Here is a 17,075-nt window from a genome sequence, read left to right on the forward strand (position 1 = left end):
GATTTGTTATAGATAGATGGAACACACTGAGTCTGGAGCTAATTATATGTCCTTATTGAGCCAATGTCCTGTGTATCATGAGGATTTACAGTCCAAGTGGAGGAAAAGAGTACTATTCACAAATGTCTATGTCACCAGACACTGGGACCTCTACTCAAATCAAGTGTATTTCCCCCACTTTGAGTAGTTTCCTTCGCAGATGGACGGTGATCGTTACACTCAATTTTTGATGGAGATCTTCTTTGAAAGCATGATCATCTCATTCTCTGCATTTTTCTCCTCCCTGGCCCTCTATCCAAGGAACTCAAATCTTCTTGGTCTCCCTAGACTCTCAACTCCTACTATTCTACCTGCAGCAGCCCACTGGGGCTCCAAATGAGTCCCCAACCCCACTTGGAGACTCCCTAGGTCAGTAAGCTGAGCAAACAGAGGACTTCACTTTAACTTGTTTTTGTCTCTGAGGAATCACTGGCTTTCATTTACTGATGTGCAGTGTCATGAAAAAGCGATGTTTAAAATATTTTTCCCAGGTTTTGGGTGTGTCGTGAAGGAGACTAATTGTGTCCCTGGTTACTCCATATGGAACAGAAGCAAATATGTTCATCACTAGGTTTTAATTGATAAATTGTCAAATCACATGCTAAAATTAAGATTTAGGGCTTACTTTGACAAGTTTAAATTAGGACAAATTTATTTAAAACTTCATAGCTTTGTTATGATAAAGCAAAATTACACTTAAACTCTGAAATACACAGTTACGTGTTTTAACAAAAAAATCTTGGTTTATGGAAACTTTGGGATGATCATTCCTTTCCTCATGAAACACATAGCTGCACTTTAACAATTTTATGATGAATAGCCTGCATTTCTGTAATCTTGTTTTCAAAGAGAATTTTGACATTATATCTGTAACACATATATTTTTATTTTTAATATTTGGGGGGAAATTTTCGAAAACTATGTTATGAATCTGTTAAAGCCAATGTGTACTAATTACCAGTACTTTAACAGGTGCACTGATGTATAATAATTAAGTGACTGAATTCCCCAGATACAATGCTTTTTTTCGTATCAAAATCATCTTATTTGGGATTTCTAAGCACAAACTTGGAAATTATAAATATTATAGAATTATGTATTCTGAATTCTTTTATGCTTATTATCTTCTTAAAATATGCATATAAACATATATCAAAATATATGTGATATATGTGTATGCACAAATGTACATATAGATACAGACAGTCTGAATGTAACACATGTTATATTTTAAACTGTGCTTTTTTTTTTGTTCCCCAAATCTTGCACTGATAGTAAATATTGGTTTAATTCTCAAGGTAGTTGTTTTTTTTTTTTTAATGTGCCTGGAGAATTATACTACCTGATCTTTTGTAAGTAATTTAACCAATTAAATGAATGTGGCTTTGTTACAAACATTTCCAATATTGAGAGCATCAGAAATCCCAGGACAGAATGTATCCATCCATCTAGTATGTGGCAAGTTACAATTTCCATTTGTTCTTGTTTCCCTTTTGAGACATATATAGGAAATGAGCTTTTTACTTTGAATGAAACAGTCTATTTTCTTGTTTGTATTTCTATTATGTTAATGAAATGTTTCATTAGTATATCCCTAGGGACTAAATGTGGCAATTAGTAGCAACAACAATGTGGGTGTGAGAGTAAATAAATAAATAAATGTAAAAATTTTAATGTTATTTTCTTCAATAAAAAAATGACAGCATCCAGAGTCCCAAACCTCTCAGGATATAGCAGCTTGTTTATTATTATGATGGTATTTTAACAATACCTTTTCTAAAATAACCTGCGAACTTTTCTCTTAATGAAGCTATTGTTTTCTGAAAGGCGCCTTCAGATTAAGTGAGCTGAAAATATTTTAAGTTCTTCCTTGGAAGGAGGAAATATCTTCCTTGTAAATCATCAGCATACTGAAATAAAAACATTTAACACAAAATGAAGATAATTCAGCAACTTACATTCTCCCGAGAGTGAGAACAACGTTGACATGTGATAAGCTAGACATTTTGAAGGAAGTAATACTGGTCTTGAATTAACCAGAATACAGCAGTGTCAACTTCAGTGTTCAACCTCACTGAAATACAATCTATCTATCAAGAAACACAGTGGGCAGAGTTCATGGTGTCTCATTTATGGAAGAGAATATGAAGACTAAGGGGACAGTGGAAGTTAGAAGACACAGGACAGAGACTGTTCTGTGTCACTCAGTAGGTACAGTATGAGATTTATGAGATAAGGTAATAACAGGAAAACATTTGCAGGACTAAACATCAATATTTTCTTCAACTATGTGAAACAATGAAAGAGAAATCTTGAAGAAAGATTCATATAAAATCAACTTTGAACATTAAAGGAATTAATGGTAACAGCAATGTTTTTAATAATTCTATAAAAGATATGTTTCATTTTTTTCCCTCCCTTCCCCCCCACAAACCCCCATCCTGCCTCTCAAATTCCTCATATCAGAGAGATCATGTGAAACAAGATGGAACAGGGGAGGGAGATAAACCATAAGAGATTCTTAATCTCAGGAAACAAACTGAGGGTTGCTGGAATGGAGGTGAGTGGTGGGGATGGTGTGTCTGGGTGATGAACACTGGGGATGGTATGTGCTATGGTGAGTGCTGTGAATTGTGTAAGACTGATGATTCACAGACCTGTAGCCCTGGGGCAAATAATACATTGTATGTTTAAAAAAAAAAAGATGTTTCAGATGAAAGACAGGCCAAGGGAATGTTTCACACACTCTATCTCTGTAATCAAGTGATTTATTTTTCTTCCCCCAAATACTTATAAAAGGTTATAAATATACATCAGTTTAGTAAAGAAGGGAGTGGCCATTCACAGAACAAATCTTTAGGTAGGTCTTGTTGGAAGACACTTTCTGTGATAAAAATGTACTGACAATAGCTTTAACATACAAAACGGAGGGCTGTTCTCATTCTGCTAACATTCCACTATTACTGCTGTTTTGACAGATATGTAATTCTCTTGAATTATGAAACAAATTTTATGTCATGCAAAATAATATCTGCTAGGAATAACCTAGTCGTATTTTTAAAACTGTTACTGTAGCATGGGCAATGAGATGCTTACCCACAGTAACTCTACTAAGAGACATAAGCAGCTCAGCAGGGTTTGGCCAAGAGGTTTCATGGCCTTCACGGGCCCCATCCCTTGATGTCATATTTCCTCTCATTCGAGAGAGCTATGGACAGAGACAGAAAAATAAAGGGAACTAGAGCAAACTAAACTTATATCCTCCAGACTGCCTAATAGCATAGGATTTGGGTTTGGTTTTGTTTTCAGCTTTGGCACAAATTGCAGAGAGGAATAAGGAAAAAAAAAAATACCTGCTACCAGTACATTATGCTTCTCCATTTTAGCTTCATTTCAAAGTTGCATGGTCTTAATACAACAGAGAAGAGTCACAGCGTGATTTCTCTGAGCTACTCACCTTTTTCCTTATCATAAAAGCATTGTAAGGAGATTCAGAGCCAGATTATTCCTAATAATAATGTGCAATTAAAAATAATTCTTCTATTGCTACAGTTTGCATTAACAGATAATCAGATTTAAACAAAAGCTTTTTATATAGTTTTTAGTACTTTTTTATATTTTAATGTGTTATATAATAAAAACAAGAATTTAATATGTAGGTATATGTTAAAATACTTTGTCAAATCTAATTTTCTGACAATATATCAGCAAATACAAACAAACACGTATCTAACCCTCCCATTAAATCTTTACTTACATTTCTCAGTGTCACTAAACCAGTATGTTTCATAATTTGCTTATAAGGGGCACATGATTGGCTCAGTGGGTAGAGTATGTTTAACTCTTGGTCTCAGAGTTCTGAGTTCAAGCCCCATATTGAGCATAGAGCCTACTTAAAATAAAACAAAATAAAATAAAATAAAATAAATAAAAATTCCCTATGAGACAGGCATTAAAATTATCACTTTATAACCTGAAAGTACTTACTTGAAAACCTCAAGTCACCCAGTTCCTCAAAGGCTGACATTAAAGGATTCATGATATGTAATGTAATAGAGGGTTGAGAACATGGAAACAGCACATAACGTATGTGTCCTGGGAAATTAAAGTAATCCAATATAGTCTGATAATGGGGTGATAATGAGATTGAGGCAGCAGAGGTGGGAGATAAAGTTTCTACAAAAAATATGGTAAAATATTACGTAAAGGCTGTTTATGCCATGCCATGTGAGCAGGGGAAAAGTTGACTTGTGGCTCGGAGGGGCTTCAACAGGGTATTCAGAGTGAAAGGACAAAGTCCTTGCCCTGGCCAGCTCCTGGATGGTGATCTGGGAACGTGGAATATTCTGTGTTTTTGTTTTTGTTTCTGTTTTTTTGTTTGTTTTTTGTAAGCCTACAGCTTTGGGCCATGGTCTACCAGAGTGATCAGATAGGTGTATCCTCACTATGTGATTTAAGGTGAATATTTTTGCCAGGAGGATGAGTAGTTACCCAAGTGGCTTGTATCAGTCACGGGAGACTTGCATACCTATGTCACTGACAGCAATAAAGCTCTGAACAGCAAGGCTCTGGTGAACTTTGCTGTCTGGCTGCACTTTTGTGTTGTCACACAGCAGTGTTGGGAGAATTAAGTGTATCCTTATACTTTCTCTTGGGCTTCACCCTTGTACCTTCGCCCTTGCTGACTGTAATCTGCAGCTTCCACTACAGTAAACCATAATTGTGAGCATACCAGCTTTTCTGAGTTCTTCCAGTGAATTCCTGAGCCTAAGCATGGTTTTGGAGATCTCCAGATCCACAGCACATTATGGAATTCAGATTTTTATCCTCTACACAACTGAAAATTACAACAGTCTTCAAAGCAATGGAAGTTTTTTCATTCATTCATTTCAAAAACTACTACGGAGTACCTTCAATGCATCAGACTTATTTTTAGGCTACGGGAATTCTACAATGCAGACAATAAATAAAATTTCTGCTTTTGACATCCACCCGAGGCACATAATAAACACATCAATGTCATATTCCAGTATGATACCTATTTTACCAAAATAAGCGGACTGTAGCTACGTCCAGACAAGGTGGGACTGAGGATGTTAGTTGGTAAAAAAGGGTAGTCCCTTGTATTAGGCAAGAGTGTTTTGCTTGGTGTTTTGTGGGGTGCATGGTGTCGTTTTCGTCTGCGCTTGGACAAAATTATAAAGTGGTCATTGTTGTTGTGTCACTCCATCATGGTTGCAGAGTGACCTTTCTGGTGTGGGTGTTAGGTCCTTCGGGAGAGCAGCACAGGCCAGCTGGGAGCATCAGGCCTGTCTGTAACAACCCTAAGGCCTCCCCGGGCATGCAGAGCGGCTTCATGTATCTGCACTGCTTTTTCCTTCTCAAGGAAAACTATGAAATAGCCAGGTGTTACATCCAAAGTGCTGGGAAAGGAAAACTAGGACGTGGCATTCCAAACTCTGTGAAAATCTCTCTCAAAATGGAAGCAAACTGAAAATTTCAGAAACACAGTAACGTGGAAGAACTGTCTCCAGTGGGTCTACACTAAAATAAAATAAAAAGAACCCCATTCAGCCTGAATAAAAACGATTCAAATTGGAAGCTGAAGACAAAGAATTAAAGATAATACAAAGCATAAACATATAGATAAATCTAAATACAACTATAAAACAGGAATGTTAATATATTGTGGTGAGATATGCATTTGTATATATGTAAATATATACACACAAATTACGGGTGGCAATAGATAATAAAATTAAAGTTTCTAAGATTATTTTCTTTTCAGAAAAGAGGTGAAAAATTTAATATATGTCAAAATGAAACTAAGGTAGGCTATATTTTAAATTATATCAGACTAAAATAAGCTAAGGTACATGTTATCAAATTTATTGAAATAATAAAGGAATAGTAGGGGTCTTACTAGTACACTAATAAAGTTCAGGAATAAATAATAAACAAAAAAATTGTTCAGGGGTGCCTGGGTGGCTCAGTTGTTAAGTGTCTGCTTTCAGCTCAGGTCATGATCCTGAGGTTCTGGGATCAAGCCCCATATTGGGTTCCCTGCTCAGCGGGAAGCCTGCTTCTCCCTCTTCCTGCTGCTCCTCCTGCTTATGTTTCCCTCTCTCTGTCATAAATAAATACAATCTTTTAAAAAATAAAAAATAATTGATCAAAAGAAGGCAAGGAAGTAGAGAAAAGGTAATATAAAAAATGGGACCAGTAGAAAACAAAGAGAAAGATGAGTTAATTATAATATTAAGTACAAACAGACCAAATATTCCCCAACTAAAGGACAAAGATTCATACACACAGAGACATGCACACACACACCAGCCGTTTGCATAATGCTTTTGAAATAAAGATGATATAAGTGAAAAGTACATTAAAAAGGTATGCATGCATCACTAACCTAAGGAGACTAGTGTCATTATACTAAAATAAAATAAAGTACACATGAAGCCAGAAAGCGTATCTAGAGCTAATGAAGGACACCTCATAATGATGAGTCAGTCCACTGTGGGAATATAACAACTTCATACTTATATGCACACAACATACTCTCAAACTGTGTCCATGAACTCTTGAAGGAATATAAGTAACTAACATAAAACAGTATGAAAAGCAAATAAAAATTCGATAAGGATATAGGAAATTGGAATTGCATTGAGAAATGTAACCAAAACCATGATATAAATAGTATACAGAATAGTGCAGCATTCACATGCTTGTCAAGTGCACACAGAACACGTAGGAAAATTTTATGGTCTGCAGCAGGCCATAAAGCTAGTTCTAATAATGGTGAAGAATGAAATTGTAACGAGTATGTTCTCTTACCATTGTAGAACTGAGCCAGAAATTAAGAACAAAGCAATAATTTAAAAATCCCCAAAGTGTCTGGTAATTATCAATGCTTTTAAACATAACACATGTCTCAAAGAAGGAATCACAAAGGAAGTTATGACACATATTGAATCAAAGCATTAAAAAGCATAAGTATCTAAAGATGTGAGATTCATTAAAAGCTTTGTATAGGAGAAAATTCTTAGACATTATTGTATAATGGAAGAAAGGCTGAAAAATCTATGATTCAAAGAGATTTCTCAAGGTTAAAATATGAGAAATAATTTTAAAGAAAATAAAAGTTTAATAAAATAGAAAAATATATACAAGATAAATCAAAATTTAGCTTTTTGAAAAGATTAATAGTCATATAATATAAAACAAATCAATAAAAACAAAACAAAAAAATAAACACCATCCTCCCTCAAAGAAAGAAGTGCAGAAAAAATAATTTGCAAATACCATGAATAAGAAGAGAACATTACTATAAATTTATAGCCATCAAAAGGCTAGTAAGAGGATTATATGAATACATTTATGCCAAAAACAGTTGGAAGAGATGCTCAAAAAAAAAGAAAAAGAAAAAAAGAAAGAAACCCGAAACAAAATAATAGGTTGTATCTTAATAACATCAATTCAATGGCAGAAACATCAAAGCAGCGACAGAAACAATAAAATGCTGTATCATACGTAAGCTGGGATTACTCCAGAAATGCAGGATGGATTTAATATCCATATATCAATTTGTAATTTGCCATACTAATAGAAGTAAAAAAAGAGCAGAATAAAAGTTAATACAAACAGAAAAAATGCATTATATTTTCAGTAGAGGTAGAAAAAAGCCTTTTTCATAAAATCCAACATACATTTCACAAAATTTCTTGTCCACTGAACAACAGGAGAAAATTTCTCCACCAAAAATCCTATTGTACACATGAGATTAAAAGCTTTCTTTCTGAGGTCGGAAATGACACACTGATACCCAGTATTACCACTTCTACTCTTCTATTATGTATTAAATATAACCATATTATGGTATGAAAATGATTTTATTTCAATGTATTTATAAATTTCTAAATTGTTTCTAAATAATAATTATTTCTAAATAATTAAGAAAACTTAAGAAAAAAAACCATAACTACTATTGTAATAGCATCAAAAACACCACATTCTAGATATAAGCTTAATGAAACTGCTACAAGACCCTTATACCAAAAATAACAAAAAGAGAAAAGAAGTCTCAAATAAATGGAAAGATATACTAAGCTCATTACTTAAAAAACCAGTATTAGAAAGAACACAATTTTACCCATGTTGATCTTTCTATAACATCACAGCCCAGTGACTATCCCAGCACATTTGTATATATATATGGAGACTAAGTATCAGAAAACCTAAGAATATTTTAAAGAAGGACCAGTATGGAGAACCTTGACTTCCAGACAACAAAACTTATTAGAAAGGTCAGTATATGTAGAATAATAATAATTATATATATAATGGATAATATATATCCATTATATATATATGGATATATCCATATATAATATGGCAAAAACATATATATATTTATATATATAAATATATATAGGATATATAAATATATAAAATAATATATAATACATAAATACATAAAATATAATATATATATTTATGTGTGTGTGTGTGTGTGTGTGTGTAAGGTTTGTTTTTTTTAAAGACAGAACTGCCCAGGGGCACCTGGGTGGCTCAGTGGGCTTAAAGCCTCTGCCTTCAGCTCAGGACATGGTCTCAGGGTCCTGGAATCGAGCCCCGCATCAGGATCTCTGCTCAGCAGGGAGCCTGCTTCCTCCCTCTCTCTCTGCCTCTCTGCCTGCTTGTGATCTTGGTCTATAAATAAAGAAATAAAATCTTTAAAAAAAAAACTGCCCAATTTTAGGTGGGGATATGAAATAATAAGAGCTTTTATACACTGCTGATGGGAGTATAAATTTTGAAAATTCTTTTGATAGTGTTTAATAAAACTGAAGACACAGATCTCCTGCCATTGCATAATGAGCTTTATTGGACCTACTGATTTCATCATGATGGCCCACCTTGACTTATCCACACTGCCCATGCCCGTGGTCCCACACATTTCCTTCCTCTCCTTCGCTTCCTATTGATACTTAACTAACTCCTACTTATTTCTTTTCAATACTGTTCTGTTAGCCTTTGTTTAACTATTTAAGACATGTCTGAAACATTTCCTATAGATTATCAACACCTTAATCTAAATAAAGCAAATTAGGAAGAAAAAAAAAATCTTACTTTAATGCCTGAGATTTAACGGAAGAATTATGTTAGTTAAGATAGTGAAGCAGCATGCAAATGAGTTAGAAGACGCATCAGTGTCAGGGCCCTCAGGGGACAAATCCTGATTCTAATATGTTATGCTTAAGTGAATGTGGGAGTTATTTAATCTATCAGTGGGGCCTTCACTGGTACCTACATGAAAGTCTGGAGCAAACTTTTAAGGGTAGATGATCCTACAAAAAAAAGTTTTATTTTTGGATGTGAGTGACATAGGTGTGCTCAAACTGTGAAATACATCCATCTGTACAATTATAATTAGTGTCCTTTCTAATAAGAAAAGTTTATTTAAAAATTAAAAAATAGGGGCACCTTGGTAGCTCAGTTGTTAAGCATCTGCCTTCTGCTCAGGTCTGACATAGAGCCCTGCATCAGTCTCCCTGCTCAGTGGGAAGCCTGGTTCTCCCTCTCCTACTCTTCCTACTTGTGTTCCCTCTCTCGCGGTCTCTGCCTGTCAAATAAATAAAAATCTTAAAAAAAAAAAAACAAACAAACAAAAACCAGCTATGTTTCTCAGCATAAGGAGCTCATACATTTTCATCATGTTCACTGCACTAAACTCTAGCTCTGTGGCACCTTCCTGTGCTTCAGTTCAAGTTTAAAAATCTAGGAATGAGAATCTGATCAGTTGCTCACATTTTGGAACAATTCCATTTCTAACTCTTATTTCCCAGCAGGAGGTGAAGAGCTAAGGTGATTAGCAGCACTAACAGAATCTTCTAACTGCTTCGTGATAGATCAGTTCCTCAAAGTTGTCTGTAGTGAGAATTTCACCAAGAGTAAATGGTAAACATGCCAGCTGGTCGAATAATGAGAAAGGTTCTCAATCCTCAATGCTTATCAACAGACAGTGGTTAAATTTGTTACTTTATATCTATTCTATGTTATTACATCTAAAGAGTGGGGAAGAAACAAACTAGAATCTGGAGAGATGGATGTAAATTTCATGGGACTATTCACAGATAGAAGGGACAACGTGACCCACAGCTCTCCTACCATCTGTGTACTGCCTTCAGAGTGGTGTATCAGAAACCACCATGGAAAGTGCTCCAAGGGAATGACCTAGCCTCTCACCACTATATAAATTTACAGGTAACTTGGAAAAGGGCCATAGAACACCCAACTGAGTAGCTGGTTATATAACAAAAGTCCATGCCTGACCAGAGATACAGACTTGTTAACCCAGAATTTATTCTACTGAATTGAGCAAATTTACTAAATTTGACAACAGGAAAGAAAATTAGCCTCTTTAACACCCAGATTCATTTCTCCTCAGACCATCTTCTGTCCCTTGAGGGTTTACTGGGTATACTTACACATTCTGATTGATGTCAGGTTGTATCAATTTCTACAACATTGCATGTAAGTGGAAAAAGCAGTAAGTTTTCTTGCAGTTCTGTTCAGTTAGTAACTAACTGACATATAAACATGACCATCATTTCTGTGATAAGCAACCCTCCTTTGTAAGTAACCATCTCTAAACTATCTTTTTCAACTTTTTCCTTACCTTTGGAGATATACATTTTATACATTTTTATTTAGTCATAAATTTCTCTTTATCATTTTATGTTAATTTCATTTTAATATCAAACTGATAAAATGTTTTATACACTACATGATCTATCTTACACACTGTGCTAAAAAGTAGAAGTTTTGGGGGAGGAGTCAAGATGGCGGAGAAGTAGCAGGCTGAGACTACTTCAGGTAGCGGGAGATCAGCTAGATAGCTTATCTAAAGGTTGCAAACACCTACAAATCCAACAGGAGATCGAAGAGAAGAAGAACAGCGACTCTAGAAACAGAAAATCAACCACTTTCTGAAAGGTAGGACTGGCGGAGAAGTGAACCCAAAGCGACGGGAAGATAGACCGCGGGGGGAGGGGCCGACTCCCGGCGGGCAGCGGAGCAACGGAGCACAAAATCGGGACTTTTAAAAGTCTGTTCCGCTGAGGGACATCGCTCCAGAGTCTTAACCTGGGTGAAGCCCACGCGGGGTCAGCATGGCCTCAGGGCCCGCAGGGTCACAGAAGGATCGGGGGTGTCTGCGTGTCGCAGAGCTTACAGGTATGAGAACGGGGAAGCCGGCTACAGAGACAGAGCTGAGGAGTGACTCTCAGCTCGGGGTTATCTTGAACCAGTCGCAGGCTCGGTCAGCTCGGAGCGCGGCCGGAGGCCAGGGTGACGGGAGTAATTGGGCGATGTTCTCTGAGGGTGCACTGAGGAGTGGGGCCCCGGGCTCTCGGCTCCTCCGGGCCAGACACCGGGAGGCCGCCTTCTTCATTCCCGTCCTCCGGAACTCTACGGAAAGCGCTCAGGGAACAAAAGCTCCCGAAAGCAAACCCGAGCGGATTACTCAGACCCACCCCGGGTAAGGGCGGTGCAACTCCGCCTGGGGCAAAGACGCTTGAGTATCACTACAACAGGCCCCTTCCCGAGAAGATCAACAAGAAACCCAGCCAGGACCAAGTTCACCTACCAAGGAGTGCAGGTTCAATACCAAGGAGAGCAGTGGAATTCCAGAGGAGGAGAAAGCAAAGCACGGAACTCATGGCTTTCTCCACATGATTTTTTAGCCTTGCAGTTAATTTAATTTTTTTTTCTTTTTCAATTTTTTTTTCTCTTCTTCTGCTAAATTTTTTAACTTTTACCCTTTCTTTTTTTAACGTTTTTTAACTAATTTATCTAATATATATATTTTTTTCCTTATTAGATTTTTTCTTTATTGGTTTCCTTTTTTTAATTGTTTCTTTTTTTTTTTTTTCTTTCTGAACCTTTTTATCCCCTTTCTCCCCCCTCACAATTTGGGATCTCTTCTGATTTACCTAAAGCATATTTCCCTGGGGTTGTTGCCACCCTTCTAGTATTTCACTTGCTCCTTCATATACTCTTATCTGGACAAAATGACAAGGAGGAAAAATTCACCACAAAAAAAAAGAACAAGAGGCAGTACCAAAGGCTAGGGACCTAATCAATACAGACATTGGTAATATGTCAGATCTAGACTTCAGAATGACGATTCTCAAGGTTCTAGCCGGGCTCGAAAAAGGCATGGAAGATATTAGAGAAACCCTCTCCGGAGAGATAAAAGCCCTTTCTGGAGAAATAAAAGAACTAAAATCTAACCAAGTTGAAATAAAAAAAGCTATTAATGAGGTGCAATCAAAAATGGAGGCTCTCACTGCTAGGATAAATGAGGCAGAAGAAAGAATTAGTGATATAGAAGACCAAATGACAGAGAATAAAGAAGCTGAGCAAAAGAGGGACAAACAGCTACTGGACCAAGAGGGGAGAATGCGAGAGATAAGTGACACCATAAGACGAAACAACATTAGAATAATTGGGATTCCAGAAGAAGAGGAAACAGACAGGGGAGCAGAAGGTATATTGGAGAGAATTATTGGAGAGAATTTCCCCAATATGGCAAAGGGAACAAGCATCAAAATCCAGGAGGTTCAGAGAACCCCCCTCAAGATCAATAAGAATAGGTCCACACCCCGTCACCTAATAGTAAAATTTACAAGTCTTAGTGACAAAGAGAAGATCCTGAAAGCAGCCCGGGAAAAGAAGTCTGTAACGTACAACGGTAAAAATATTAGATTGGCAGCAGACTTATCCACAGAGACCTGGCAGGCCAGAAAGAGCTGGCATGATATATTCAGAGTACTAAACGAGAAAAACATGCAGCCAAGAATACTATATCCAGCTAGGCTATCATTGAAAATAGAAGGAGAGATTAAAAGCTTCCAGGACAAACAAAAACTGAAAGAATTTGCAAATACCAAACCAGCTCTACAGGAAATATTGAAAGGGGTCCTCTAAGCAAAGAGAAACCCTAAAAGTAGTAGATCAGAAAGGAACAGAGACAATATACACTAACAGTCACCTTACAGGCAATACAATGGCACTAAATTCATATCTCTCAATACTTACCCTGAATGTTAATGGGCTAAATGCCCCAATCAAAAGACACAGGGTATCAGAATGGATAAAAAAACAAAACCCATCTATATGTTGCCTACAAGAAACTCATCTTAAACCTGAAGACACCTCCAGATTTAAAGTGAGGGGGTGGAAAAGAATTTACCATGCTAATGGACATCAGAAGAAAGCAGGAGTGGCAATCCTTATATCAGATCAATTAGATTTTAAGCCAAAGACTATAATAAGAGATGAGGAAGGACACTATATCATACTCAAAGGAACTGTCCAACAAGAAGATCTAACAATTTTAAATATCTATGCCCCTAACATGGGAGCAGCCAACTATACAAACCAATTAATAACAAAATCAAAGAAACACATCGACAATAATACGATAATAGTAGGGGACTTTAACACTCCCCTCACTGAAATGGACAGATCATCCAAGCAAAAGATCAACAAGGAAATAAAGGCCTTAAATAACACACTGGACCAGATGGACATCACAGATATATTCAGAACATTTCATCCCAAAGCAACAGAATACACATTCTTCTCTAGTGCACATGGAACATTCTCCAGAATAGATCATATTCTCAGTCCTAAATCAGGTCTCAACCGTTATCAAAAGATTGGAATCATTCCCTGCATATTTTCAGACCACAATGCTCTGAAGCTAGAACTCAATCACAAGAGGAAATTTGGAAAGAACCCAAATACGTGGAGACTAAACAGCATCCTTCTAAAGAATGAATGGGTCAACCAGGAAATTAAAGAAGAGTTGAAAAAATTCATGGAAACAAATGATAATGAAAACACAACGGTTCAAAATCTGTGGGACACGACAAAGGCAGTCCTGAGAGGAAAATATATAGCGGTACAAGCCTTTCTCAAGAAACAAGAAAGGTCTCAGGTACACAACCTAACCCTACACCTAAAAGAGCTAGAGAAAGAACAAGAAAGAAAGCCTAAACCCAGCAGGAGAAGAGAAATCATAAAGATCAGAGCAGAAATCAATGAAATAGAAACCAAAAAAACAATAGAACAAATCAACGAAACTAGGAGCTGGTTCTTTGAAAGAATTAATAAGATCGATAAACCCCTGGCCAGACTTATCAAAAAGAAAAGAGAAAGGACCCAAATAAATAAAATCATGAATGAAAGAGGAGAGATCACAACTAACACCAAAGAAATACAGGCAATTATAAGAACATACTATGAGCAACTCTACGCCAACAAATTTGACAATCTGGAAGAAATGGATGCATTCCTAGAGACATATAAACTACCACAACTGAACCAGGAAGAAACAGAAAGCCTGAACAGACCCATAACCAGTAAGGAGATTGAAACAGTCATCAAAAATCTCCAAACAAACAAAAGCCCAGGGCCAGACGGCTTCCCGGGGGAATTCTACCAAACATTTAAAGAAGAACTAATTCCTATTCTCCTGAAACTGTTCCAAAAAATAGAAATGGCAGGAAAACTTCCAAACTCATTTTATGAGGCCAGCATCACCTTGATCCCAAAACCAGACAAGGATCCCATCAAAAAAGAGAACTACAGGCCAATATCCTTGATGAACACAGATGCAAAAATTCTCGCAAAAATACTAGCCAATAGGATTCAACAGTACATTAAAAGGATTATTCACCACGACCAAGTGGGATTTATTCCAGGGCTGCAAGGTTGGTTCAACATCTGCAAATCAATCAATGTGATACAACACATTAATAAAAGAAAGAACAAGAACCATATGATACTCTCCATAGATGCTGAAAAAGCATTTGACAAAGTACAGCATCCCTTCCTGATCAAAACTCTTCAAAGTGTAGGGATAGAGGGCACATACCTCAATATTATCAAAGCCATCTAGGAAAAACCCACCGCAAATATCATTCTCAATGGAGAAAAACTGAGAGCTTTTCCGCTAAGGTCGGGAACACGGTAGGGATGCCCGTTATCACCACTGCTATTCAACATAGTACTAGAAGTCCTAGCCTAAGCAATCAGACAACAAAAGGAAATTAAAGGCATCCAAATTGGCAAAGAAGAAGTCAAACTATCACTCTTCGCAGATGATATGATACTATATGTGGAAAACCCAAAAGACTCCACTCCAAAACTGCTAGAACTTGTACAGGAATTCAGTAAAGTGTCAGGATATAAAATCACTGCACAGAAATCAGTTGCATTTCTCTACACCAACAACAAGACAGAAGAAAGAGAAATTAAGGAGTCCATCCCATTTACAATTGCACCCAAAACTATAAGATACCTAGGAATAAACCTAACCAAAGAGACTAAGAATCTATACACAGAAAACTATAAAGTACTCATGAAAGAAATTGAGGAAGACACAAAGAAATGGAAAAATGTTCCATGCTCCTGGATTGGAAGAATAAATATTGTGAAAATGTCTATGCTACCTAAAGCAATCTACACATTTAATGCAATTCCTATCAAAGTACCATCCATTTTTTTCAAAGAAATGAAACAAATAATCCTAAAATTTATATGGAACCAGAAAAGACCTCGAATAGCCAAAGGAATATTGAAAAAGAAAGCCAAAGTTGGTGGCATCACAATTCCAGACTTCAAGCTCTATTACAAAGCTGTCATCATCAAGACAGCATGGTACTGGCACAAAAACAGACATATAGATCAATGGAACAGAATAGAGAGCCCAGAAATAGACCCTCAACTCTATGGTCAACTCATCTTCGACAAAGCAGGAAAGAATGTCCAATGGAAAAAAGACAGCCTCTTCAATAAATGGTGTTGGGAAAATTGGACAGCCACATGCAGAAAAATGAAATTGGATCATTTCCTTACACCACACACGAAAATAGACTCAAAATGGATGAAGGATCTCAATGTGAGAAAGGAATCCATCAAAATCCTTGAGGAGAACACAGGCAGCAACCTCTTCGACCTCAGCCGCAGCAACATCTTCCTAGGAACATCGCCAAAGGCAAGGGAAGCAAGGGCAAAAATGAACTATTGGGATTTTATCAAGATCAAAAGCTTTTGCACAGCAAAGGAAACAGTTAACAAAACCAAAAGACAACTGACAGAATGGGAGAAGATATTTGCAAATGACATATCGGATAAAGGGCTAGTGTCCAAAATCTATAAAGAACTTAGCAAACTCAACACCCAAAGAACAAATAATCCAATCGAGAAATGGGCAGAGGACATGAACAGACATTTCTGCAAAGAAGACATCCAGATGGCCAACAGACACATGAAAAAGTGCTCCATATCACTCGGCATCAGGGAAATACAAATCAAAACCACAATGAGATACCACCTCACACCAGTCAGAATGGCTAAAATTAACAAGTCAGGAAATGACAGATGCTGGCGAGGATGCGGAGAAAGGGGAACCCTCCTACACTGTTGGTGGGAATGCAAGCTGGTGCAACCACTCTGGAAAACAGCATGGAGGTTCCTCAAAATGTTGAAAATAGAGCTACCCTATGACCCAGCAATTGCATTGCTGGGTATTTACCCTAAAGATACAAACGTAGTGGACCGAAGGGGCACGTGCACCCGAATGTTTATAGCAGCAATGTCTACAATAGCCAAACTATGGAAAGAACCTAGATGTCCATCAACAGACGAATGGATAAAGAAGATGTGGTATATATACACAATGGAATACTATGCAGCCATCAAAAGAAATGAAGTCTTGCCATTTGCGACGACGTGGATGGAACTAGAAGGTATCATGCTTAGCGAAGTGAGTCAATCAGAGAAAGACAACTATCATATGATCTCCCTGATATGAGGGAGAGGAGATGCAACATGGGGGGTTAAGGGGGTAGGAGAAGAGTAAATGAAACAAGATGGGATTGGGAGGGAGACAAACCATAAGTGACTCTTAATCTCACAAAACAAACTGAGGGTTAATGGTGGGAGGGGGGTTGGGGGGGTGG

Source organism: Enhydra lutris, unplaced genomic scaffold (assembly GCF_002288905.1).
Source record: "Enhydra lutris kenyoni isolate GAN:26980312 unplaced genomic scaffold, ASM228890v2 scaffoldscaffold11, whole genome shotgun sequence".
Lineage (NCBI taxonomy): Eukaryota > Metazoa > Chordata > Mammalia > Carnivora > Mustelidae > Enhydra > Enhydra lutris.